The 27,860-nt window shown below is 42.7% G+C and overlaps 1 protein-coding gene across 11 annotated transcripts in view; it reads left to right on the top strand.

Moving 5' to 3' along the window:
• The window catches only part of DENND2B (DENN domain containing 2B), a 297,272-nt gene that overhangs the window by 53,306 nt on the left and 216,106 nt on the right, over window positions 1-27,860 (top strand). For 9 of the 11 annotated variants that reach the window (XM_084630242.1, XM_084630241.1, XM_084630235.1 and 6 more), the window contains exon 2: window positions 16,933-17,022. The gene's annotated coding sequence lies outside the window, so the exon portion shown is untranslated. Of the gene's footprint in view, window positions 1-16,932; window positions 17,023-17,481; window positions 17,664-27,860 lie in introns of those variants that run through there. The other 2 variants (XM_084630243.1, XM_084630236.1) reach the window with 2 other exon arrangements.

Genomic DNA, 27,860 nt, shown 5'->3' with positions numbered 1-27,860 from the left:
GCTTTTTTACTTATAATATTGTTGCAGTTTAAATGTCTGATATCCCAGGGTCCTGCAGGGATGAAACAAAAGCTTATTCCAGTGGAAAGTTGATATTCTTGGCTTTTTAAAGGTATACAACTCCTTTTTCTACCCATAACTGGTCTAGAGATATTGAACCTTAAATCTGCTACTGAATATTGCATTTCCTGCACTTTGGGCCAGTGTTAATTTTGGGAGAAATTCTATCATTGTGCAGTGAGGGAGGATGAAGAAAACATTTCCTTGGTAAGTTGGGGGGGGGGGAGGGGGGTTGTGTGTGGGGAGGAGGGAGGCATCTGTGTGACTATGGCAATAAGTTTAGAAAGTTGAAAATAGCCCTGATGGGGGTTGATTGGGGGCAGAATGCAAGTGAGGTGGTCAGAGGTGCATAGTACGTGCAATGCATGATGTGACTGCAGTTGATTACTTGGTAGTTATCAGTCTGCAGTTATCAGATCTGGATTTCAAAAGGGTTTGCAATGCTGGGTAAGCATTATCCCTATGGTACAGATGAAGAAACTGAGGCAAGCTGATTGCTCAAGGTCACACAACAGGTCAGCATCAGAACTAGGAAGAGAACTCAATTCTCCTAGCTCCTACTTTGGTGCCCTCTCCACTGGCATCACACTGATTCTTTTATAAAAGGGACTTCAGCACCACATGTTATGGCCAAAAATTCCCTTCTTGGATCTACATGGTGAACTGTGACTGTTGTTTTGCATTTTTGACAAGCACAGAGCTCCCACTGAAACTGATGGGAATTTCACATATGTTGGGAAATTATAAAGTTAGAGTCAAGATCTGACATGCAGATGATGAAAGGGGAATTTTTCCCTAAGCAAACCAAGATGCATGCTCTTAATGATCTGAATCGTATGGTTCAGATTTTCCATAAGTAGTTTCCTGTGGGCACCAATCTGTGCTCACAATTAAATATGGAGACAAAACTGCCATCACAGTGGCACTCATTTGGAAGTTTAAATGTGGGCAGAATCTGCGTGGTGCTGAGTGCCCTCATCTCTTGGGTCTTTCTGGGAGTTGAATGCCCAGAGCCTCATGGGATTTGCTCTTGTTGGGCAGTTAGGTGCAGTTGCAGGGCCAACTTCAATGCCCACAATATTTCAGAGCAGGTTATTGTTCTGTAAAAAGCCCGCGTCTATTTCCCAGTAGATATAAACGAGACCTTATTAGCACTTCCATTGTGGTGGCAGGATCCTGAAAAACCAAAAAGCCAGTGTGAGCCATCTGCTGTGCTTGAGATAGTTGTTATGTGCTCTTCCCGCACAAAGTGGCTCATGTTTGACCTAAGATGTAGAATTCTGCCATTTTCACAGTGATACTAGCAAGCAGCAGTTCTAGAGAGTTAAGTGGTCACCATAAAGTTACATGCAGAGCAATAGAGCACATCATGCAAAGTGCATGGATGTTTTCCAGCATTTTCAAGGAAGAGTAGCTATAACAGCTATAATAACATAGATCCTCTTCCCAGACTTGGAAGAAAAATACTGGTACTTTCCTAAGCTCCATCCTTTCCAGTTTCAGGGGTTTGTTTATGTTTTTTTAAAAAAGCTGATTCTCAGTAACTTTTCTGTTCCCTTTTTTCAAAATGACATGGGGCAAACTGATGATTGACCTCTGATCCATCTACGGTAATGAGAATAAAACAGGGAGTGGCTGCTTCTTTCTTTTTAAGTAGTAATTGACAAGGATACTAGTCTTGCCTACATAGCCTTTTCTGAGTAACGCACAGAATTAGGGGAGGAAGGATGATCTTGCTTTTAAGGCATTAAATTAGAATTTAGGAACTTTGGGTTTAAGTTCCCAGCTCTGACACAGACACCTTGAGCAAATCACTTAGGACCAGACTTTGAAAGTTTTTCAGGCATTGAAGAGTTAGGCACCTAAATACCTTTAAAATCTGGCCTTTAATCTCTTGGTGCCTCAATTTCACACCTGTAAATTATGAATTTTATTTCCCTACCTCACATACATATTATGATGATTAATTAATGTCTTTCTATCTTACTTACTAATATAGATCTAACTGCCATATTGTATGAGCACCTCATAATTTTTATGTATTTAGTTTGACTGCATCCCTGTGAGGTCAAGAAGTACTGTTATCCCCATTATACAGATTGGGATCTGACAAAGAGAGAATAAGTGACTTTCCCATCTTCCTAGACTCAGGGCATGGCTACACTTGCAGATGTAGAGCACTGTGAATTAAACCCACCTTGGTAGAGTGCAGTAGGAAAAGCGCTGCCGTGTGTTCATACTGACAGTGCACTGGCATGGCCATATTTGCGGCACTTGCAGCAATTGGGAATGGTGCATTATGGGCAGCTATCCCAGCATGCAACAACGTGTTTTTCAAATGGGGGAAGGTGAAGTGTGACAGGGAGTGTATTGTATGTATGTGGGGGGAGAGAGAGTGGGTTTTTGGGGTGCTGAGAGTGTGTCAGCATGCTGTCTTGTAAGTTCAGACCCCCCCTCCCCTGCCTCTCTCACTCACTCAAAGCAAACAGTAAATGTTTGCTTTTTCTCGGAGCTGATAAGCAGCCGGCTTCTCCGAAACGGAGCTTTCAACGGGCATATCCGCATTCCTGCAGCCAATTTCACCACAATGACAAGACTTGGCTTAAGGGGATTATGGGACGTTTCTGGAGGCTGATCAGAGCGTAGTAATGCAACACCTTGTCCACACTGGTGCTGCAGCGGTCCAGCAGGGGCGCAGCAAACGTTATTCCACTCCCTGTGGTGGAGTACCAGCAGTGCTGTAACCATGGAGTCAGAGCGCTCTACGTGCCTTGCCAGTGTGGACGGGGAGTGAACTAGTGCGCCCAGAGCTGCTCTATTGCTCTGTAACTCGCAATTGTAGCCAAGCCCTTAGATGTTGAGATAAATTTTGCACTTTATACACAATGCAATAAACTTACTGATAGGTATAACTCTAAACCAGGTTGAGTTTTGTAAAAGTAGTAGTAATTATTATGAAAGATGTAAAGTATAATTTTATTTGATTCTGCTATTAGCCACACTGCAGAGAAGAAAAATAACTTACAACAAGATCCCAGCATTAGATGTGGAATTGTGTGTAGATTATGTTGGATTTCTGAATTACGTATAAAATACGTACCCAAATTTGTGCATTAACATCATGGCCAAAGATTGAAAAAGGGGGCCCAGGGAAAGAGGACACATTCCCAAATTCCACTCACAAATAAAACTCCACCCACTTGAGTCTAACACTAGAAATCACTTGCAACAGAGTGTGCTGATCAGAAATGAATGCCCTCCTTTCTTGTGTTCTTTGATCAGTAGTGAAATAGGTGTTCACATTTATATTAGCCTTCAGAGTGAATGAATGAATAGAGGACAATTAATCCATTCCTCGGCACCATTATTTCAGACTCTGCAGACATGGGCAGGCATTGCTTTGTGTCTGGTTCCTGTTTTGAAGGGTGTTTTGTGTTTTTTTTTTCACAATCACAAGGACTGGAAGCTTAATTATTTTTTTAAAATGAAAGCTTAGCTCTTGGAGCACAAGACGGCTGCCTCCAGAATAAAACACTGATCCACTGAGGTGTTGCAAGCCAGCCTAATTTGACCCCTGAATATGGCAATGTGTTGGACATCTAGGGCCAGACAGTCAGCTAATGTAAATCAATATTGCTCTATTGTGGGATCTGGCCCCTTAAACAATTTTGCAAAATGGGAAGTTTGAGGCTTTAGACTAACTACAAAACTGAAATATTTAAGCTTATTTCAAATTCTGTTAGTCCTTCAAAAAAGTGTTGTTAGCTGACAACACTTAGTTTTAATGTGATTGTTGCTCATAGGTCTTTTTTTTTACTAAACTTTTCACATATTTGAGAAAAAGTGTTTACGATGATGTGTGAAGACAATAGCAATAAAAGGATAGCCTTTCTTGTGCTATTTTGGTGCTTGCTCTTCCAGTCTTGGCTGGAACCAGAAAGTGCTGAAGGGACACACAAACAAAATATCAAGTGAATCAAATGTTTTTGAACTGCCTGAAAAGTTTGTTTTGAACTTGTTTCCAGTTTTACAGGAGCTTGGGTTATTTCTGATTTTTATATGAACTCATTCTTCCATTCCCATTACGTCATAGTCTTCCTTTTTTTTCCAGGGTCATAGGAACCAGTTAAAAGGGAAGCTTAGTTTATTCCATTTCCCAGGCCTAGCTGATTGTTCTATAGGGAGAGAGGAGCCTTAATGTTTGTAAGCTGTCGAACTGACACTGAGCGCCATCCAGTTTTGACATACAATCTCATGGGAGGTAACATGGTTCAGTGGTTAGAATGTGGAACCAAGTTCTATTTCCGACTTTGTTACTGGCCGCTACAATATGGCTTCAGGCAAAGCTGATGATTCTTATGTGCCTCTGGTTCCCTATCGGTAAATAGGGGCTAGTGCCTTGTATGCATGAAAGGTGCCATGTGTGCACAAAACATTCTTTTGTTTATTTTCACTATCCAAAGCCAAGAAGAGAAGATGCCTACAGCTGGGAAACCTCCCTGCTGTTATGATGGTGTTCCCTGGTTGACAATATGCAAGACAAACTCATTGTATGCCTAAGAAAACACATGATGTTTTATTGTTCCAAATGCTGAATAGTGTAGGTGTCTTGAACAGTCAATCTGAGTTGCCGTTTAAGATACCATTCCTTTCTGTTGATGTGCCTGCAGTTCACATGGTCACACAGGTCAGCTCTGAGACTCAAGGCATGTCTAAAATAACTCCAGTGCTTTATTTCCTTTATCCCACACACAAGTGATTGCTTTGCAAAAATAAATAAATAAATAAATAAAAATGGTAACATCAGGCTGACATTTTACCTCCAATGTCTGTTTCCTAATAGACTTTTGAAGATAGCATCTGCCCAATCATCAGAGGTTGTGTAAACTTCCCAGTGCACTTTTCTAACTGACTATCAAAACAAACCACAAAATGCACTGCAGTTGTTTTTTGCTTTTTCAGTTCAAAGAGAGCATAGTGGTATTGCATGAGATCATCCTGTGTACACATGGTGATATTTACTGGACAGCCAACCTCATAGTCTCTGACATTTATATTTTGTGTGTAGAAGAGGAAAAAAACCACACCTGTTCTACTTGGAACAATGGCCCCACCTTACTCATTCCCTGTGTTCGTTGCTGTGCTGACTAAAATAAACTCTTACTCATGTTAGCTCTACAGAGTCAACACAGTTAAAGCTGTGGTCCTACAACCTTCTTCAGCCTTTGGCCCAATATGGAAGTGAACATCCTTTCTTAGGTGCTCCTTCCCTTCCAAAACCCTCGTCCTCCACTGCTTGGTTCTTACAATGCTTCATTTCATTCTTTCTTCCCCAGAGAGGCCTCCACAGACCTCAATTTGAGAACATGTTCAGTGTGGCATTTGACTTAGCCCTGGTCTACACTATGAGTTTAGGTCAAATTTAGCAGCAGTAGATCAATGTAACCCTGCACCCATCCACACAACGAAGTCATTTTTGTCGACTTAATGGGCTCTTAAAATTGATTTCTGAACTTCTACCCGACGAGGGGATTAGCGCTGAAATTGACATCGCTGGGTCGAATTTGGCTTAGTGTGGCTGCAGTTCGACGGTATTGGCCTCTGGGAGCTATCTCACAGTGCTCCATTGTGACTGCTCTGGACAACACTCTGAACTTGGATGCACTGGCCAGGTAGACAGGAAAAGCCTCGCGAACTTTTGAATTTCATTTCCTGTTTGGCCAGCGTGGCAAGCTGATCAGCACAGGTGACCATGGAGTCCCAGAATCGCAAAAGAGCTCCAGAATGGATCAAATGGGTACTGGATCTGATTGCTGTATGGGGAGATGAATCCGTGCTATCAGAACTCTGTTCCAAAAGACGAAATGCCAAAATATTTGAAAAAATCTCCCAGGGCATGAAGGACAGAGGCTATCACAGGGACCCGCAGCAGTGCTGCATGAAACTTAAGGAGCTTAGGCAAGCCTACCAAAAAACCCAAGAGGCAAACGCCCGCTCGGGGTCAGCGCCCCAGACATGCCGTTTCTATGATGAGCGGCATGCAATTCTAGGGGGTGTCCCTACCACTGCCCCACCCCTGTACATGGACTCCTTTAAGGGGGGAGTCTCACGCAACAGGGATGGGGATTTTGGGGATGAGGAAGATGAGGAGGAGGGGGAGGTTGAAGATAGCACGCACCAGGCAAGCGGAGAAACCGTTCTCCCCAACAGCCAGGAACTGTTTATCACCCTGGAGCCAATACCGTCCCAACCTGGGCTCCCGGACCTTGAAGGCGGAGAAGGCAGCTCTGGTGAGTGTACCTTTGTAAATATAATACACAGTTTAAAAACAAGCGTGTTTAAAGATTACTTTGCCCTGAAGACTTGGGATGCATTCGCAGCCAGTACAGCTACTGGAAAAGTCTGTTAACGTGTCTGGGGTTGGGGCGGAAATCCTCCAGGGACATCTCAATGAAATTGTCCTGGAAGTACTCCCAAAGCCTTTGCAAAACGTTTCTGGGGAGGGCAGCCTTATTGCATCCTCTATGGTAGGACACTTTACCACAGCAGGCCAGTAGCACGTAGTCTGGAATCATTGCATAACAAAGCATGGCATCGTGTGGTCCCTGTGTTTGTTGGCATTCAAGCAACATCTGCTCTTTATTTCTTTGTGTTATCCTCAGGAGAGTGATATCATTCATGGTCACCTCGTTGAAATAGGGGAATTTTATTCAGGGGATATTCAGAGGTGGCTGTTCCTGCTGGGCTGTTTGCCTGTGGCTGAAAAGAAATCATCCCTGCTGTTAGTCACATGGTGTGGGGAGGGGTGAAGCAATCATCCCAGACAATTGGGTGTGTGAGGGGGGTTAGTTGGGTTTGTGCTGCATGTTAACCTGAAAACATCAGCTCCTCCTTTTAAATGGCCAATGTGTCTTTTTCAATTTTAATCTCCCTTTTTTCCCTCCCGCAGCTGCAAATGTTTCAACGCTGCGACTAGCATCTCCGTCCCTGAGACTAGCGCAGATAAGAAGGTGAAAAAAATGCACTTGTGATTAAATGTTCTCTGAGCTCATGCAGTCCACCCAAACTGAAAGAGCCCAGCAGAATGCATGGAGGCAGACAATGGCAGAGTCCAGGAAAGCACAAAATGAACGCGAGGACAGATGGCTGGAGCAACAGGAGAAGTGGCAGCAGCATGATGAAAGGAGGCAGGATGCAATGCTGAAGCTACTGAAGGATCAAACTGATATGCTCTGGCATATGGTTGTGGTGCAGGAAAGGCACAGACCGCCACTGCAGCCCCTGTGTAATCAACCACCCTCCTCCCCAAGTTCCATAGCCTCCTCACTCAGACGCCTAAGAACATGGGGAGGGAGGAGGAGGCTCCAGGCACCCAACTACTCCACCCCAGAGGACTGCCCAAGCAACAGAAGGCTGGCATTCAATAAGTTTTGAAGTGCAGTGTGGCCTTGTCCTTCCCTCTTCCCCGCCTCCCCCACTGCACCCAGGATGCCTTGGCAGTTATCTCCCTATTTGTGTGACAAATTAATAAAGAATGCATGAATTTGAAACAACGTCTTTATTGCCTCTGCAAGCGGTGATCAGAGCAGGGAGGGGAGGGTGGTTAGCTTACAGGGAAGTAGAGTGAACCAAGGGGGAGGGTTTTCATCAAGGAGAAACAAACAGAACTGTCACACCGTAGCCTGCTCAGCTATGAAACTGGTTTTCAAAGCTTCTATCATGCGCAGTGCACCCTGCTGTGCTCTTCTAACCGCCCTAGTGTCTGGCTGTGCATAATCAGTGGCCAGGTGATTTGCCTCAACTTCCCACCCCACCATAAATGTCTCCCTCTTACTCTCACAGATATTGTGGAGCACACAGCAAGCAGTAATAACAGTGGGAATATTGGTTTCACTGAGGTCTAACCGAGTCAGTAAACTGCGCCAGCGCGCTTTTAAACGTCCAAATGCACATTCTACCACCATTCTGCACTTGCTCAGCCTGTAGTTGAACAGCTCCTGACTACTGTCCAGGCTGCCTGTGTATGGCTTCATGAGCCATGGCATTAAGGGGTAGGCTGGGTCCCCAAGGATAACTATAGGCCTTTCAACATCCCCAACGGTTATTTTCTGGTCTGGAAAGTAAGTCCCTTGCTGCAGCTGTTCATACAGACCAGAGTTCCTGAAGATGCGAGCATCATGTACCTTTCCCGGCCATCCTACGTTGATGTTGGTGAAATGTCCCTTGTGATCCACCAGTGCTTGCAGCACTATTGAAAAGTACCCCTTGCGATTTATGTACTGGCTGCCATGGTGTTCCGGTCCCAAGAAAGGGATATGCGTTCCGTCTATTGCCCCACCACAGTTAGGGAATCCCATTGCAGCAAAGCCATCCCTATGACCTGCACATTTTCCAGAGTCACTAGCCTTGATAGCAGCAGCTCAGTGATTGCGTTGGCTACTTGGATCACAGTAGCCCCTACAGTAGATTTGCCCACTCCAAATTGATTCCTGACTGACCGGTAGCTGTCTGGTGTTGCAAGTTTCCAGAGGGCTATCGCCACTCACTTGTGAACTGTGAGGGCTGCTCTCATCTTGGTATTCTTTTGCTTCAGGGCAGGGGAAAGCAAGTCACAAAGTTCCATGAAAGTGCCCTTACACATGCGAAAGTTTTGCAGCCACTGGGAATCATCCCAAACCTGCAACACTATGCGGTCCCACCAGTCTGTGCTTGTTTCACGGGCCCAGGATCGGTGTTCCACGGCATGAGCCTGCCCTATTGCCACCAGGATGTCCAAATTGTTGGGGCCTGTGCTTTGAGAGAAGTTTGTGTCCATGTCCTCATCACTCTCGTCACAGCACTGCCATCGCCTCCTCGCCTGCTTTTGCAGGTTCTGGTTCTGCATATACTGCATGATAATGCGTGAGGTGTTTACAATGCTTATAATTGCCGCGGTAATCTGAGTGGGCTCCATGCTTCCCGTGGTATGGCGTCTGCAGGAGAGCAGAGTGGCAGCAGAAGCGGTCGTTCAATGACAATGGTTTGCAGACCTACTGCACCGTCTGCTTCCAGGACACAATAGCTGAGTGGGCTGCATGCTTGCCGTGTTATGGTGAGACAAGAGGAGCCGAGCAGAGTTGCAGTGGAAGTGGCCCTGCGAGACCACCAGGAGAGCAGAGTGGCAGTGAAAGTGGGAGCCCATGAAAGACAACATGGAGAAATTCACTATCGAGACAAGAGCGGGAGAGCAGAGTGGCAGCGGAAGTGGTGGTTCCATGACGACGGTTAGCAGTCCTACTGCACCGTCTGCTGAAAGCAGTATGGCGCCCGCATGGAAAAAAGGCGAGAAATGATTATCTGCCTTTGTTTTCATGGAGGGAGGGGCGACTGACGACATGTACCCAAAACCACCCGTGAGAATGTTTTTGCCCCATCAGGCATTGGGAGCTTAACCCAGAATTCCAATGGGCGGCGGAGACTGTGGGAACTGTGGGATAGCTACCCACAGTGCACCGCTCCGTAAGTTGATGCTAGCCTCGGTACTGTGGATGCACTCCGTTGACTTAATGCGCTTCGTGAGGACACACACAATCGACTGTATAAAATCGCTTTCTAAAAATTGACTTCTATAAATTCAACCTAATTCTGTAGTGTAGACATACCCTCAGCAGCACATTTTGCTGCTCTCACTCCTATTGGACTAGACTGTCACAGCACTTGCTCAGCTGGGCAGGACAGTAATGTCCTCCCTCTCCTTACACCCTTGCTTAGCCCTGCTCAAATTGTGACTCCAGCTGTGGGAGGCAGGGGAGAACAGTGGTGGTTTTCCCAGTACTCCCCTCTACCCCCATGATCAAGTGTGTGGAGGGAGGTGGGGAGAGGGACAAGCCCTGGCTCCACCCAGCTTAGTGGCCAGCCAGAGTTGCAAGCCAGGTACACAGAAAAGAGGAGTAAGATGCTCCATGAAAGTGTCTGAGTTAACTTCCTTCCCGCTCCCCACATCAAGTGAGGAGCAGGGCAGGAATGGTGCCTCTTTGAGTCACAGTTCATTCTCTAGGGTGGTGAGGTGACGTAGCTTTTCACAGTCCCCTTCTCAAGGCAGATATTTAAATTACAGTTTAGCCCACCGAGTAGTAGCTCCCATTGCAGGTAGAGCCTTGTGAGTCAAGGTGACACAATGTTGCACTTCAGGGCCATTTCATTGAAAGAACTGCAGCCCTCTTGATCTTTGCAACCTCTGATACCATTTGTGACAGCTTAAGATACTGTGTATGTCAGTCTTAATGAATCAGACTGTTGGGTTAGTCCCAAAGAACAGGGCATTTAAATTAGTTATTCTTCCTTATTGCACAGGTTTTATTAACCTAAATAATGGGATTATTCTATTCCTTGCTCAGCAGTTTATTTTCAACTTCATTAACATATTTAAAATCAAGAATATGCCCCATTATCTCACCAAATACTATTTTAAATCCAAATAAGAGCCATTTCCTTCTATTGTCTTTTTTTAAACATACTATACTACTTAAGGTCCCACTTCAACAAAACATTTACGCACACGTTTAACTTGGAATATGTGCTTAAGTCCCATTGAAGTTAATAGGGTTTAAGCACATGCCTAACTTTAAGCACATGATTAAGTGTTATGCTGAATCAGTGAACCTTAATGACTAACTGTCCAATCCTGCAGTTTGCTTAGAGTTTACTACTAGGGCTGTTTCTCTTGAAGTTAGGGGAATGTGGTAGTAAGCACTATGGATAAAATTTTCAAAAGTTCCTAAGTGATTTAAGAGTCTAACTCCCATTTTCAAAAAATGATTTAGACACTTTGGAGCTCAAGTATCATTGGGGCAAAAATTGGGGACTGGTCCTGCTTTGAGCAGGGGGTTGGACTAGATGATCTCTTAAGGTCCCTTCCAACCCTGAAATTCTATTCTATGAAAGTTAATAGGTTCCACAAGTTCCTACATCACTTAGTGTGGTGTTTAGATGCTGCTTGTAATTATTAGAACTGGGAGCACTGGCTGTTGGGAGTCTGAAAGGACAGGAAACAGGAAGGAGGGGGTGGGGGAGTTGAGGAGGTGAAGTGAGAGCTACCGAGGGTGCAGCAGCAGCTTGGTAAAGAGGTTTCCACTTTAAAAATAAAGTCCTGTTGAAGTTTGTTAGTACCTTGCCTGGTTGCTACAACACTTAGGAACTTTTGAAAAATTTGCCCTGTGCATAATAATAAGGCCTGACCCGGCAAACACCTATGTGTCAGGCTTTCAGCTGCAAAATGAGATCAAACTGGAATGAAATATGAAACCTTAATGTGCCGGGCAGAATATCAAAAAGGCCACAGCAAAGATTAGTCATTTCCTATGTGCTTGCTGAGATAGTGAAATCACTGCGGTAATCCAAACACGGTCCTTGGTGGGCTATAAAAAAGATGTTATGATCATCTTTAACTCTACTGTTAAAAAGAAAGAGTTATTGTGAAAATATTAAGGATAATAAGTTGATACAGGAAGGGGGAGGAACTTAAGTTCAGAGAGTTCTATGACCCCCCGTCCCACACCTATGTAGTGCCATTGAATTTAATGGCACTCTACATGAGTAGAGTTAATCCTATGCTTAAGTGTTTGTAGGATCAGGTAATATTTTTTTAATACTTAAAAAATTGTATTGCAATGCAACAATCATACCAGAATTATTATTATTATTTATTATCTATTTGTATTACTGTAGTGCCTAGGAGCCCTAGTCACAGACCAGGACCCCAACATGCTAGATACTGCACAGATACAAGACTATGTGCTTCATGTACATAAGAAAGGCAAAGTCACTGTCCCATGTCCCATTGGCTCTAAATATGCTATGTGAACCTTGTGATATATCACTTACCGCAATACTCCTGCGCTGTAGTGCTAACAATAAGTTCCTGATCCTGCAAACCCTGTATTCACACGAGAAGTGTCACTGATGTCAGTGACGCTTATGTGAGTAGAGGTTTGCTGGATTGGACCCTGAAACTGCAAGCCTTCTCCACATGGGTCTCCCATTGAAGTCAATGGGATTCCTGTGCAAAGGAGTTACAGGGCTGGGCCTTAAAACAAAGAGCAAGAAACGTGGCTTACATCACATTACACTTTGTTGGTGCATTGATACAGTGTCTTTTCTCCTTACTACCATTCCTGCCCAAATAAGCCCCTGATGGTGATGTGCTGAGCCCCTGGTTAGTAGGAATCACAGCTACTTGCCACCTCTCAGGATCAGGACCAAAATGGATCAAAATGGGATTTTGACGTTCACTTTAGGTCGGCGTGTTTTGTTGGTAACTAACACTGTAGTGTTCCATCTCTTGACTCAGCAAGCTAGAGGACTGACTTCCACCTGAATCAGAGTGTAAAAAGAGACATTTCTCTGTAGAACACAGCTTCGCAGGAGAAATCAGCATGATAACTTATGGATAGAAGACATCAGCTGGTGTGAATTGCATTCTATTGAAGTCCATGTTGCTGTGCCAGTTCACACCAGAGTTACTGTAAATTAACCAGCTATGTCAATTGAGCTGTATTTAAACATTTTTATGTGGAATTTCATTTCCTTTTTAAAAACATAGAAAGAAAAATATCATCAGGCTGTCTTAGAGTTGATGGGATAGGCGAGCTGGGTGTTTCCATAGCTAAAGGCTGCTCATGCCACTGTGATTAGGTTTGCCTGCAGCCCTGTTTTGTTTCTATACTTTAGAGCCAAAACTTAATGTCACATGTTCCCACCTCGCTGAAACAATAAGATTTCATGAACCATTTAAGAGCAAATCTGACTTCTGTGGCATCTTCTGCTCCTGATTGTTTTTTTTTATTTAAAAAACATTCAGCAAAGAAACGCAACTTATCATGACCATTGGGACAAGCAGGTCACATTTCAGTTTTCGCTCTCCTTGGCATGGGCTCCAGATGCGTACTGCTGAGGAGTCACTCACTGTGCTCTGATCCTTTATGGCGCATGCAGTACGGCTGTTACTCTGAAACTTGTTTGTGCATGCACTCCTCCGGTGTCTGTGTCCTACCAGGGCCCATGGAACCACAGTGCCTATCATGAGGCCTGTTCAACCAGTCAGAATGGGACGTGTGTCAGAAATAAGCAGAAGGCACATATGATCTCCCTCTCTCCATAAACGGATTGCTTGTGTAGTTGTTGCAGTCTGAGTGCTCATGCACACAACACACCAAGAAACCACGATTCTTCTTGATTACAGCCTAACCTAATGGCATTTACTAGTGTAACACAGACATCTCCTGCTTGTGGTGCTCCGTCCCGCTTGTAACACTGACAGACCTCAGTCGTCGGCAGGCAGGATGAAAGCTGGGACCTCTGCAGTTGAGTGCATGAGCTAAAAGTCACATGCCGCTTAGCTAAGGCTGTAGCAGATTAATTAATCTCTAAGTGGTCTCGATGCCACTAGATGGGACAGACCACCACATCCAGGAGGCGTATGGGTTACACTAGCACCTTGTATAACTACTTGACTCTATTTCTTTTGTTCATTCTAGTTTCCTCTGTCACTGCAGGCTCAGATTCTGGCTTGGGCTCTGCACATCTACTCACCACCCAAAAAGCCATGACCAAGTGGTGAACTTTAGGATGGAAATTGTCCTGATTCTGGCTTTCCTTCCGAGCCACGGAGAGGCCAGCAGACATGTCATCAGTGGCAAAGCCACGAAGAAATGTTCCGGGATCAGGCTTAGAAGTCAGGGGACGCGATCCGCATTTTAGTGCATGCTTGCTCTGTCGGTCCCAACTCCACTCCCCTCTGAACCTCAGCAGATTGTTCCTGCTGTTGGCCACAGTTATGTTGGAGGACTCTGCATGGGGCTTGCGGTAGCCTGCGCACTTCCATTCACGCGTGCCTGTTTGGGGGTCATTTATGGTGGTTTCATGTTGGGAGCCAGAATTTGTCCCATAATGTTTGTTCTCTAGTATACATAAATGTTTGGCTACATATGCTGTATTTTAACTGCTGCGTTTGTTCTCTCTGTAACTGTTGACTCTGTGCATCTGTCTGATATTTAGAAATTTTTCAGAACAGTATAAATGCGAAGACCTGCACACAAGCGCCCTATATACAGAAGTTATCTCCATGTGATACGTTGCAAAGCCGTGAGATGAACTATAGAGCTGTGCACGATGCATTTATTTATTGTGTGCTCATATACTGTGTTGATGGGAGTCATAGAAATAAATACTCACATCGATAAATGAGATTTGACCTCTACATCTGCTCACTAATCTATCTCCCCAAGATTTGATATTTATATTATAATTATAGTTTCCTAAGCCTTTGAGCAGCTTCAAACATTCAACATTAAAAAAAAAAAGAGAGAGAGAGAGAGTGTGAATCCCTCTCCCAGCCCCCTCCAAGATTACACCTGCCTACTCCCCATCATGGGTATAATTCAGTGTTGGACCAGTGTTGGCTGTTCTAGACATAAAAATGTCATGACTCCAATAGTCCAATATTCTTGCCGCCTGTAGGGCTCTGTGCCATTGAGATGGGTAGGTTCCCTGCTTCCCAGTGAAGACCGGCACTCTCTCTTTACTCTGGAATGGTCTGAGATATTGGACCTTTTTAAAGTTTTGACATTTTTATGACCCCAAAAAAGCTATTTAGATAATTTTTAGAAGGTTTTCATGACTCCCTCTGAATGCTGTACAGTAGGACTCATGGCTAACTAAAGTAGCTGACTTCATGGGTGGGAGGTACAAAAATCGTCCCCATACAATTTTTAAAAACTTCCCTAAAATATTTCTAATATATATTTTTCTGCAGTATTTTTGAAATATAAAGAATGTGAATGGTGCAACATTGTTTAAATGTCTCATTAGCACTTGTTTAGGGTAACCTACGACAGGGTAGTCAATATGCAGACCAAATCTGGACCAGATGCTTTTGAATGGATCCCGAAATCTTTTTATTTACTTCTTATTATTGATTATTATTTATTATTAATTATTATATTATCATAATTGTTTTTAAAATTATTTTCTCTGGATTCTGGACCTTGACTGCACCTTGACCAAGAAAGTTGGACCTTGACAAAAAATAGACTACCCCAGTCTATTTTGGCTTTGCCATTCTTGAAAAATGTGGCCTTCCCAAACTTATGTTCATGAAACCTTTGTACTGCAACTTTCTGTCTGTCTATCTCATCCATCAGACATTTAAACCACACCATACCATTGTGTATTCTTTGTATGCAACATATATTACAGAAAAATGTTAACAGATATTTTATAGAGTTTGTAAAACAAAACTAAACACACACACACAAATGTATTGGAATTTTTTTGTATCCACCCATGTATAAAGCTGCTGCCTTGGTTACCATGATCTGGCAACTGTCTATAATAATTTTCTTGTATAGCATTTGCTGGATAAGATAAGAATGGTCGCAAATGTCTATATTGTTTTAAGTTGTTGATTGTAATAGTCTGTTTCATGGGCCCTGAAAGTTGTTTCAGGATCCTAAAATGTCTCCTCATGCACTATGTGTGGAGGATCATAACATCAGAATGGACATGATAAGGGGGGAAAATGGATTAAGTGCTGTACTTACTTCATGCTCCTTTGCTAAATGTTTCAGCTTCACATTTTATGTCCTCTAGGGGGAGTGTTGCCTATATTGCATGTACTGTGCAAACTGGAATCACACAGCCTCTAAAATACTTTTTATGGAGCTTTTAAAACTTTCAGTGACTGTCTCCAATTAAATCCTCAAAAGAGGAAGTCTCCAAGCCTCAATGCAAAGTCTGAAAACTTTGGGCCCAATCCTGCTCCCACTTAAATTAAAGTTCCCAGTGAGTTTGAATGCCAGCAGGATCAGCTCCCTTTGCTTTTACTGACTAGAAGCTTAAAAAATCTCCCAAGAGTACTTTTGTCTTGATCACAACCAAGATTGTTACTGTAAGTACTATGTGCAACTGCCAGACATTTAAAGGGACACCTCTCTCTCTGTGTTTTGTCATGGAAAAATATTGGTGTGTTTTTATTTATTCTTGGAATCAGTTTTATTTTACAGCCATGGTGGCAGCAAAGACATTTTATTTAGCAGTTCTACTGAGTTCTCTCTCTCTGATATGATTGCTGTGAAATAGAGCTCTGGTTTCACCGGGTGGCAGTGGGTTTGGGGTAAAACCCATTTAATTATATAATGGCTATAAGAAAAATTCCATGAAAGGTAGCAACAAAAGGTCCTATTTCAGCACTGTGATATTACCAGAAGGCTGTATTTCAAGGCTGTGAAATAGGTCTTTGAGAAAAAGGTTAAAATCTCTCTCTCTCTGTCTCATGTTAACTGAAAATATGAATTAATGTTGAGGTATGTAGTTAATCTTGTATGTGATTTCTATATAACTGGGCACTGTGAATACTTTGGGGTCTTCAGTTTAAAAAAATGAAAAGTAATCGTTTGTCATTACTGCCTTCATGTAAAGTATTTTGAAGCTGGCGTTCAGATTTTAAATTCGTGGGTTTTTTTTAATTATTGGTCAATGGGAAGGGGGGGAAGAGAACGTGTCTACACATCCACAGACATTGACATAGATGTACACGTACAAAAATATCGATTAAGATGTAACCAGCATATACATGTCTGTATACCTCTCATCCTGCCAAGGTGCTAAATGGGAAATGCAATGTGTGAGAAACACCCAAAATGGGGAACTCCAATTCAGGCAGGGCACGATAAAAGTGCGAGGTGGGCAATACATTTGTGTGGAAGGTAGGTAATCTTGGCAGATAGTTACAGGGATGGCTCTGGAAATGAGGGTCTTTTGAGAGGTAAAGATTATCTCTTCTGTTTCATAACCTTTGTACATTACTGATCCACAGATTTTTCTTCTTCATTACAGAGACATGAAAGAATACAGGAAATCCTCTCTTGGCCACCATGAATACCTGCACTAATTAAGCCACTGACAAGGTACTGGGCAAACAGCAAGGTAAGCTGGCAGTCTGTGCCAAGAGCTTTTCATGTAATCTGCATGATTGTATTTTCACAAAGCCTCAGCACTGCAAATATCAAATTTATTGTAAGCTGAACAAAGACAAATAATGTCCCAGGTTAGAATACAGCAGATTTGTTTTTATTTTGAGACTTTTGCAGTCAAACTATCCTTCCCATGGAAAAAAGTCCACAAAGCACTGTGTTGTTTTTGAAAAGGCAATATCTTTATAAAACCACAACAATCAATTCCCAAACAAAGCTCTGCTCCTCAGATTGACTCAAGGAGAGGTTGGGAGGAGGGGTGGAATGCCTGAAAAACTTAGTTGATGAAAAGGCATGCTGTTTCATGGGTGCCTCCCAGAATTGTGACTCTGTGTGTGTGTGTGTGTCTGTGTATGTGTGTGTATGAGTAAGAGAGAGATCTCCATGACAACTGATTCGGCTAGTCTGTGTTCCTTGCAATCATTTTAGCTGGAATCAGTGCTGTGAAAGGTCATATGAAGGAGTTGTGGGAAGCACAGCAGGTATTAGACCCTAAACTACTAGTTTTTCAGTGCCCCAGCTAATAGGACAAAGTTTTGTCTGGGAAATACAAAACCAAGAATGGAGTGGAAAGGGAAGTGCTGCAAGTTTCAGGTAATAAAAGCTCCCTTTTATTTTTTTTATCTTCTTTGAATGCTTTTCCGTGGTGTTTACTTCCAGCAGAATGACTGTTAGTTTGAAATCCCTGGCTCTAGGGAATGATGTCATGTTCCGACAGTTGGATTCTATTAGGCAAAGAGGGGAAATAAAATTGCACTTCTTCTGAATAAAGAACCTTTTTGGTTCTTTATTGAACTGAATGTAAGGGACTGCAAACATGCTTTTAAAAAAAAAGTTCTAATGAAGGGACTTCACTCCAGGAAAATGCAATTTTATGGGAGGACTTCTAGATAACAAAAAAATTTAAAAACCATAGCAATATTCATGATTATATCCAAGATCATTATTCAAGCATTGAAGTCATAGGCTTCAGCAAACTGTTTGTTTTTCTTTCTTTTTGGATGTTACCATGTCTCTCTCATGTAATGAGAAAATAAACAGATTACAGAGCAAATTAAGCATAATATTTGGAACCTACACACTTTTGTGATCTTTGCACCGTTTGAAGAATGGGTTGATGTAGAGTTTCTTCTGGGTAGGTCTTGTATCTCAGATTTCTGCACACGAATGTATAGTGGTACATCCTTTTTGCTGGCAATCTGGTTTGAAACAAGATTTTCTAACAGAAATTGTATTTTGTTTCTGATCTGAGTCTTTTTTATTTTTAATGGTGAACATTTTTAAATGAATAGGAGTGCTTTAAACCTAGCAGTAGGAACCTTTTTCTTTTGTTAGTCACACCTTGGTAGATACTATAAATGGGATCAACATTATGCTGGTGTGAATAGTATCTTTAGTGGAAAATGCATGAAGATTAATTTAAAATCCTATGCCTAATGGAGTAACCTGACCTAGAAAAATTTATGAAAATTCTTGTTTCTCAGACATCACAAAAATACACTGCCCTGATGACAATAACCTGAAGATTAGATTGGCCACTACATTGCTTAAAACTCCCCTCTACGTCTCGCTACTTTTGTTTATAACTGCTTCGTTTTGTGCATTTGTGGCTTGATCCAAAGTTCATTGAAGTCCATGAGATCATTCACATTGGCTTCAAAGAGCATTGGATCTGGCCCTTTTTGAAACCATCTCAGCCTCTGTTTCAATCTTTGGGACCAGGCCACAAGGTCTGAGTTTTCTTTCTTGAACTTTCCAAACAGAGGGTCTTTTGTGTTCCATCAAACAATGAAATACACTTCTGATTGGCTTAAGGGTGTCTGCTAGCACAAATCAGAGATAATGATGATGATGCTTGTTTCCGCTTTCAGTTAGTGATGGGGGCGGGGGGCATGGAATGAATGGAAATCAGATCTCTCCTGCCTCCTCCCCTCCAAAAAGGTCATGTTTTCAAATGTCCCTCTATCAAAAGGCATTATCAGTCGCACTTCAAGGATGAATTTCAGAAAAGCTTTAGCAAGCAAACACTGACATCACTCAGCTCTGTCAACAGCAAACTTCAGAGAGACAGAATCTCATGCTGCATGTAACCCTGCCATAACACACACAGTAGCTGATAATTGCCTGTCTGTCAGTGAAGTACTGATCCACATTCTGTAACATTGTTTCTTGTCCATCAGATTTAATCCATTTTGTATTTTATTAATAAAATACTCCTTTCAGTAATTTAATATCTAACCATCAATAACTTAATTAATTTATTAAAACCACTATATAATCATATGTTTGCTGATTGGTTGGGGGCTAAGAAATACATAAAGGCATATTTCTTTAAGAGGGAGGAGGACCAGTATGTTCCTTATAATGTTTAATCAGAAACCTGTGCTTTGAACATGACACCTCTACCACCTGTAAGCTGCACATTGCGTGTGTAAACCACTGTTCAAACATAAGCTGATTGGGTATACAAAAAGAAAAGCCTCCTACTTGTGCATGAAGAAGTAAGATCGGTAATGAGCCATTAAAGAGCAGTAAGTGCAGAAAGGCCACAGATTCCAGTTTTCAGCTGGGTTTTCAGCAGAGTCAGTTTTTATGCACGTAAACAGATGTGCCAATATGTGTAGAGGCCTGCTGAAAATTTGGGTTGTTGTTTAAAATTAGGATAATAAATATTATGTTGATCTGGAGGTGCTTTTAAAACTGCAAAGTTTACTTTGCTGTGGTATTTACCTTGCCAAGTACTGCCATAACTTTTAACTCTTGCAAGTGGTAAGCGTCAAGATTTTAATGGTGCCCTGTGCAGTGCAGGATTGGTTCAATGCAGATAGCATTGAACACACTTACTAACCTTTCAAGTTCTACCAGGTGATGCTTGGGGATCTAACTACATGTCTTCCCATGATTTTAATGGAAGATATGAGACTAAATGGAAGACTTATTGGAAGATACGATCCTTTTGAAAACATAGGGGTCCTCTTTTCCCCCACCTCTGTGACTGCACTTCTCTGAAAAGGCCTGGTTTGGTTTTTTCTTTCTTTTTCAAAGGCTTCTCTTAATTTAAGAATCAGAAATCATTCAAGGAGGAAGGGATGCTAAATATGCTCTTCGGTTAATCCCCAAAGCCAGGGAACTAGCAGGAGAATCGAAAGGCAACGTGGTTTCATGTAGCACTGGAGAGAGATTCAGGAAACCTGTGTTCCATTCCTGGCTCTGCCACTGACCTTGAACAAGTCACTTCACCTCCCTGGAACCCGTTTTGTCTATTAGATTGTAAATTCTTTGGGGCTTGGATTGTCTCGTACTGTGTGTATACAATGCTTAACACAAAGGGGCCTCCGTCGTGGTTAGGGCCCCTAAGCACTATTGTAATATTAATAATAGTAAGATGGCAAGTCATAGTTGAGCATCAAGAGGAATAACTAGCATGGTTACAAAGACCTTGCTAATTTGTTTCTAAGGGGTATGCAACTTTGTGATTCCCAAATTTGGAACACAAAATAGCAATATTAAGCACTCCCCTAAAAGTCATTAGCCATATTTCTGTGAAAGGGGACAACCAGATTTATGTTCTACGTTAGTGGAGCAATTATATGTTTATGAAGTCAAAGGGCAGCACAACACTTCCGCTTCAGAGCCCTCCCCGAATGGAACTGAGACATTGGTCTCTTTTGCTGGTGTGAGTCTCTGTGGCAGGTTGTGTTGTGGGATAGCTTGTTGTCACCACCTGCCTTGTTTGGTGCTTTTCGTTTGTGTGAAGTAGGGTTGCTGAATTTATGCTGAAAGGTGCAGCTCAGGTTATGGCTTTGTGTGACATCAGTGCTCAACTCTTCCAGGTTTTGCTGTGGGTCTCCCAGCAAAGGGCGAGAGGCTGTCTTTTTATATCACAGACAGAATAAAGGGAAAAGCATTTGGAGGAGGATCCTTGGCTGGTGTAAATCAGTGTAGCGCCATTGACTCTAATAGAGTTATGCTGATTTTCACCAGCTGAAGATCTGGTCCTTTTAAAAATGGTTTTTAGCTTTGCAAGTTATTCACATGTGTATTTGATAAATTAAAAAGAAGAAAAAGGAAGGGGGAAGAGCCAATTATATCTCCAAAAATATGACACATAACAAAGATTTAATGCAGAGGTGCAAAATATGGGCTAAAGTGGCGGGGCAAAATTTGCCATCATCTAGGTGTATGAGACATTTGAGAAAGTACCATTACATTACAGATTATAAGGCCAGAAGAGACCATTGTAATCATCTAGTTGTGTGACCTCCTGTATAAGACAGGCCATAGGACTGTCCTGAATTAATTCCTGTTTGAACAAGAGCATATTTTTAGAAAAACATCCAATCTTGATTTTAAAGATGCCAGTGATGGAGAATGCACCACAACCCTTGGCAAATTTTTTCCAGTGGCTAATTAAGCATAATGTTTACATTTTTCAGAGTAACAGCCGTGTTAGTCTGTATTCGCAAAAAGAAAAGGAGTACTTGTGGCACCTTAGAGACTAACCAATTTATTTGAGCATGAGCTTTTGTGAGCTACAGCTCACTTCATCGGATGCATACCGTGGAAGCTGCAGCTCACGAAAGCTCATGCTCAAATAAATTGGTTAGTCTCTAAGGTGCCACAAGTACTCCTTTACTGTTTACATTTGCACCTTATTTCTAGTCTGAATCTGTCTAGCTTCAACTTCCAGCCTTTGGATCTTGTACTTTTGTCTGCCAGACTGAAGAGTCCTGAAATATCAAATTTTTTGGTCCCCATGTTGATATCTGGAGACTGTGATCAAATCACCCCTTAACCTTCTCTTTGTTAAGCTAAACACGTTGGGTTCCTTGAGTCTATCAGTGAAAGGCAGGTTTTCTAATCTTTTAGAGTAACAGCCGTGTTAGTCTGTATTCGCAAAAAGAAAAGGAGTACTTGTGGCACCTTAGAGACTAAATTGGTCAGTCTCTAAGGTGCCACAAGTACTCCTTTTCTAATCTTTTAGTTATTCTTGTGGCTCTTCTCTGAATTTTCTCCAATTTATCCACATTCTTCTTGAATTGTGGGCACCAGAGCTGGACACAGTATTCCAGAAGTGATCACACCTATGCCAAATACAGAAGTAATATAACCTCCCTATTCCTACTCACGGTTCCCTTGTTTATGCATCCTAGGACTGCATTAGGCCTTTTGGTCACAGCGTTGTATGTGCATGATAATGCAGCAGGACTTAATGAAGCATGCTGTTTACAAAGCTTAGGAAAGTCTTTTCAGCACTTGCTTTTGGCTAGTCATAAGCGGTGTCTTTGGTGACAAAGTTAAGTGAAGCATCTGAAGGAGGAGTGAAAATCCAGGGCAACGATCAGGATCATTGTTTGTGAGTTCTCAGTTTGCTGTTTGGCAAGAAGGTCACATACTTCCATGGCAGGCTGGGGATGAAGCATGGCCTTCCAGGGCACAGACATCAAATACCATTTGGTAGCAGAGTGGCACCGCAGTTTAGCTTCAGGCCAGTAAGGTCTTTGCAGGCAGTTGTACAAAGCAGATTCCTTTATATGTGGACATTTAACTTCCTGCTGCCTATACACATGCTGTCCAGGAGCTGCTGCACTTGCCCTTTATTACAAGTTAATGAGGTTTGCTTCAAATATCTTTTAGAATTTGAAGATGTGATTGTGGTGAGACTGTAGTGGAATAACCAACACACAGCCTTTCCTGTGGGCCTGGAATGGGAGCACATGCTGCAAAGCTGAGTCACTGGTTCACAGCATCATCCGCTTGGGATCAGGGAAATAGCTGTGGTGTAGGGGAGTGGGGCTAGATCACAATTTCTGGTGTTGCCTGGAGGTCTGTGAAAATTTCAGTGAGCACCCCATGGATCCCAGATTGTATACAGGACTCCTGTGCAGTTTCATGCCATGCTGGCTGATGGGAACACAGCTGACAGAATTCCCATTATTACCGAACTCCCTCCCCATGGCCAGGCACACACCTCACCCCCACATGGATGTTGTGACTGTAGATGTGGGGCTGGAGGTAACTCGGTGGTGGTGGAGGAAATTAGTCCCATTTTCTGCAGATTACTTTTGAATTTGCTCCCGCTCTGCACTACACAGAGGAGAAGGGTATGTGACCCTTAGCTGACAAAATGAATTCTGTATAAGTTCTGAGGTCTAGCGGTGTACAGGGCCTCTCTCTTCAGGTGACACAAACCAGTCTTTACATCAAAACCTCATTTGGATGGTTTTATCTAAACTCCTCCTTGGGATGTTTAGGGTAATGATGTTCAATCCACCTGAAATCCCCACCTATTTTCAATGGGATTGGAGCAGGAAGCAAGAAAAAATACACCCTAATGTTGTGCAGAGGTCTTAGTTAGGCAAAGGGAACTTTAAGCATAAAAATGTATTTATACAGTAGTTGAACAGGAGCTGAGTATCTGCTTTGCCTGGAGACTAATCTGAAATATCCTCTTCCTTTATTATGGGGTTATTCTCTGAAAGGATTATCTAGAGTATAATGTCTAGAATGCAATGCCAGATTTCCAAGGAAGGAAAAGGAGTGCCCAAATCTAAAGGTTATTTGTGATGGGGAGAAAAAGCTATTAGCCCCAGATATTTCTGCAGTATCTCAGGTTGGGCACCCATAATCACTCGTCTGAAAATCTTGGCTAGAGCCCTTTTCTGGAGCTCCATGTGGTTGATTTTGAAGTAAAGTCTGGTAAAGTCTCTCCCCCCCCCCGGTTGAATGGTATTTCCATAATGTTACATTTTGCAGCTTTTACATGTTACCTAGGAAAGTGATACAAAGCATAATTTCAATATTCCTATGACGTAATTTCCATATGTCCTAACGTTTTCTGTGGACATATGCCAAATGTAGTCTATATATGTTTATATACTGTATATATATACTATATATACACCTTACCAGTGGGAAATAAAAAAAATTAGTAAATCATAACATTTTTACAACTATACTACTAATAAAAAGATACCTGATAACTTACCTGCAGGCGCCCACCCTGGTCTGGTGTAAGTATAATAAGCAGCACATGGGCAGTGGCAGACTCTATATTTTCATTGAATTCACTGACTAGAATTTCAGAGGGGTGGTTATATTACCCTATTCACAAACTCAGGGTTCCTCTACTGAGCAATAGGATAGGTGCACTGACTGGGTAGGCCAACAAAAGTCAGTTCCACTGGATAGTCACCATAATTGACTTCTGTCCACCATTCACAACCTGCTGGGGTCTTTGCTTTATCCTATCTCTTCTGTGTCCTGTATTCGTTTGTGTCTCCTGAAAAATAAGAGGTTTGCATTGTCCATAATGGTGTAGACATGGTGTCTGACTTGCACTCATTTCCTCTCTAAATTAAGATGTACATATGGCTATATAACTATGTAGACATATGTACAGAGAGAGAAAGAATATTGGTAGAGCAATAGTTTCATCCTGTGTGCAGAGTTATGTATGTTCCTGAGAGGCCATTACAGGTTCACCTGTTCTAGGAATTGCCATACTCTTTCATCTAGCCCAGTATCCGGTCTCTGATCGTGTCTGATATCATCTACTTTAGAGGAAGGTGCAAGAACCTTGTGGTGGATAGCAAGGGAGCAACATGTCTGGAGTGGAAGTTTCTTCCTAAACTCAATTAATGGTCACTTTATATCCTAAAGCATGAAGGTTTATATCCTTGTTTTTAATCATATTTCATGGAACTGTGGATGTTCTGATTATCCATATAGTGAATTCTACTATGCAGTTAGCATTAATGGTACTTTGTTGCAATAAGTTCTCAGGTTAATTACGTATCAAGTCGAAAATGTATTTGCTCTTATTAGCTTTAAATGTGATACCTTGTTCTTGAATTATGAGGGAAGATAAATAGGAGTGCCTGATTTACCTCCTCTTTCCCAGTCGTGATTTTGTATCCCATTAGCATGTTCTCTGTTGTTTTTGTCTCCTCTCTTAACAATAGTCCCAGGCTTTTCAATCTGTCTTCACGTCAACAATCTAATCACATGTTGTCTTTGGACTTCCCTCTATTTCTGCGATATCCTTTGGAAAATGGGGTGATTAGAACAGAAAACAGTTTTCCAAGTTAGGGTGTGCCATTGCATTATGAATGATGTTATAATATATTTGGTATTATTCCCCATTCCTTATGTGTTTTAGCACTTTGGTTGATTGGTTATACTCATGCTGCATATTTAGGAGAGCTGCCCACAGTGACACCCAAGTCTTTCCCCCAGTGGTTGGAGTTAATTTAGAACTCAGCAGTGTGAATGAGTAATTCAAATTATTCTTTCGAATTTACTCCCTCCCATGTGCTCCTCTCTGATTTTGCTCATTCCATAGCCTTGCCTTAGAGCAGGCATTCGGTGAAATGTATAAAAAGTTGGCAATGCAGCTGTATCTGTTCCAAGCAGTGCACACTGGGAGTGGGAGAGATGGATGTGTTACCTTTTAATTACAGGAAGAACCCTGCAATGATTGTGCTATCCTTCTGCATGGCCATACAGGATGTCATTAGCCGTAATTAGTGATCTCTGTTCTGCCTCTGCATCTTTGACCTAGTTACTTTTCCGAACTTAACACAGTTGCTATTGTGACGAAAAGCAGACTCCTGGCACAGCCACCATCACAGAGTAGAGGGAAGTCTGGCAACTTTCACACAAATCTGTTATAATTAAAGCTTCCGGTCTGGGGCTTCAAGTTAATCTCACTGCTAAAAAGCCAGATGCATTTTTTTAATGTTTCTAACTGAAAGTGAACCTAATGCCTTTAAAAGCGAAGGCCTGGATACTAGTTGGCCTGGGGCTGGCAGGTGCTCTCACGTCCCTCAGTGAGCTTTGATGATGCACCTCAGTCCTGGCTTGCAGCCCTGGATGTTTTTTTGGGCGGAAACTTCCAACTGATCCAGAGCATGGTGGGACACTGACACAGTGCCATTAGCGAGTGGCTGAGCGTGCCAAACTTGTCGTCACTTGAATTCCAGCCATACTCCTGAACTCGGCTCTCTGGACTCCTGCTGGAGTGTTAACCCTTTCTACCACCTAATTGCAGAACTGGTGCTAGTGTTTGTGGGGCCCACTTCCATGGCATTCCCATACCCCAGTGAGAAGTAGCATGCTCCCATCCTATCAAACCCTCCCCACTCCAGCACACCTCAGTGACAAAATAATGGACTCCCCTGACCCCCCCAGCTGCCAAACCTCCCATGCTCCCCATCAGTGGCAAGGGAACAATTTGGCCCTTCCAAACTCATCCCACTCCCCAAAAAGGGCAAACATCTATAACCCTCTCTAAGCTACCAAACATCCCCATTCTCCTTGTCCAGCTCAGACTGCCTGGGTGTGACTAGAGCTTCACCCAGTACTGCTCAGACAGGCACACATGACAATTTAAAGGCACCAGTGAAACACACAAAAAGTCTGAGAGAAAAGAGGCCTGAGGACAATTGAGCCAATTCAGGGAGCTACAAGCCCTGTTCAGAGGAGCACTGCCCTGTAGTCCCCCTGCAGAGAGAAGGTAGTGGTTACAACAATAGCTGCAACAATGTGGAGGCATTTGTAGCAGCATGATATATATTCCCAAATACATGCCGCACCTGAGGCTTGTGGACGACCTCTGTTATTAGCTTGACACTAAACTTATTAATTGGAGAGCAACATTTCAGAGCAAGCTGTTTGTGTTATTAAGCGCTGAAAGCAGAGGAAGGGTTGCCAGGAGCTATGAAGACCATCGCTGTAATGTACAGCACAGTCCTGCTTATCCAGAATATTTGGAGATGCCAAATATGTTCTACTGTCATTATGCCTCAGAGTTGAGCTGGAGCGTCTGCCTAGAGGAAACTCAGTCTCCCTGCCTAGTCACTTCTTGGCTTCTTTGCCGAGGGCGCTTGCACCAGTTACTGGTGGTGATTTTTATTATATGGATGCTCAGGCCCCTTCCAGAGAACACCAGTGCACAGGTCCTGAAACAGTTTTCACTTTGGAACTGATTTCAGGTGACACTGTTGTGTTGCCAGCCCCAGCTTTTGTAGATGAGGCAAAAGTGTTTTGAAAGGGTTATTGAAAAGTGTTTTAGGACATGGGAAATGGTGTAGTGTGGCTGGAGCCTTTCTAGCTCATGCTCTTGGACAGAGCCATTCACTTGCACAACACAGGTCATTTGGACACTGCTCTGAGCCCACCAAACTCCTTACACATGGCTCCCTGAACAGGCAGCAGGCTGGGTTTTGAAAATTGATATATTGGCAGTGAGAGGGGTGTTAAACCCTGATGTGCAAGATCTCGCTTTTGAGGGATTCCTGCCCTTTTAACAGCAACAGTAAGTTGCAACAGAGCATGCATAGGCTAATGACATACTGGACATGTACAGACATGTTTCCTGAGAGAAGAGCTGACTTTGTATTTAGAGACAAAGACAGACAGTAAATGACGCAGCACAGACGATCTTAAAGGCACCCTTTACCTGACTTCAGTCTTGAGAATGGTAATGCACAAGATGAAAAGGAGTACTTGAGGCACCTTAGAGACTAACCAATTTATTTGAGCATAAGCTTTCATGAGCTACAGCTCACTTCATCGGATGCATACTGTGGAAACTGCAGGAGACATTATATAGACAGAGACCATGAAACAATACCTCCTCCCACCCCACTCTCCTGCTGGTAATAGCTTATCTAAAGTGATCACTCTCCTTACAATGTGTATGATAATCAAGTTGGGCCATTTCCAGCACAAATCCAGGTGAACATCTGCATCTGAAGGTGCAGTGGGGCTGAACAGTACCCCAAGAAC

The sequence above is a fragment of the Lepidochelys olivacea genome (genome assembly GCF_965140295.1).
Source record: "Lepidochelys olivacea isolate rLepOli2 genome assembly, chromosome: 6".
NCBI lineage: Eukaryota > Metazoa > Chordata > Testudines > Cheloniidae > Lepidochelys > Lepidochelys olivacea.
The sequence above is the reverse complement of the archived record's forward strand: the minus strand, read 5'-3'. Positions and strand labels throughout refer to the sequence as shown.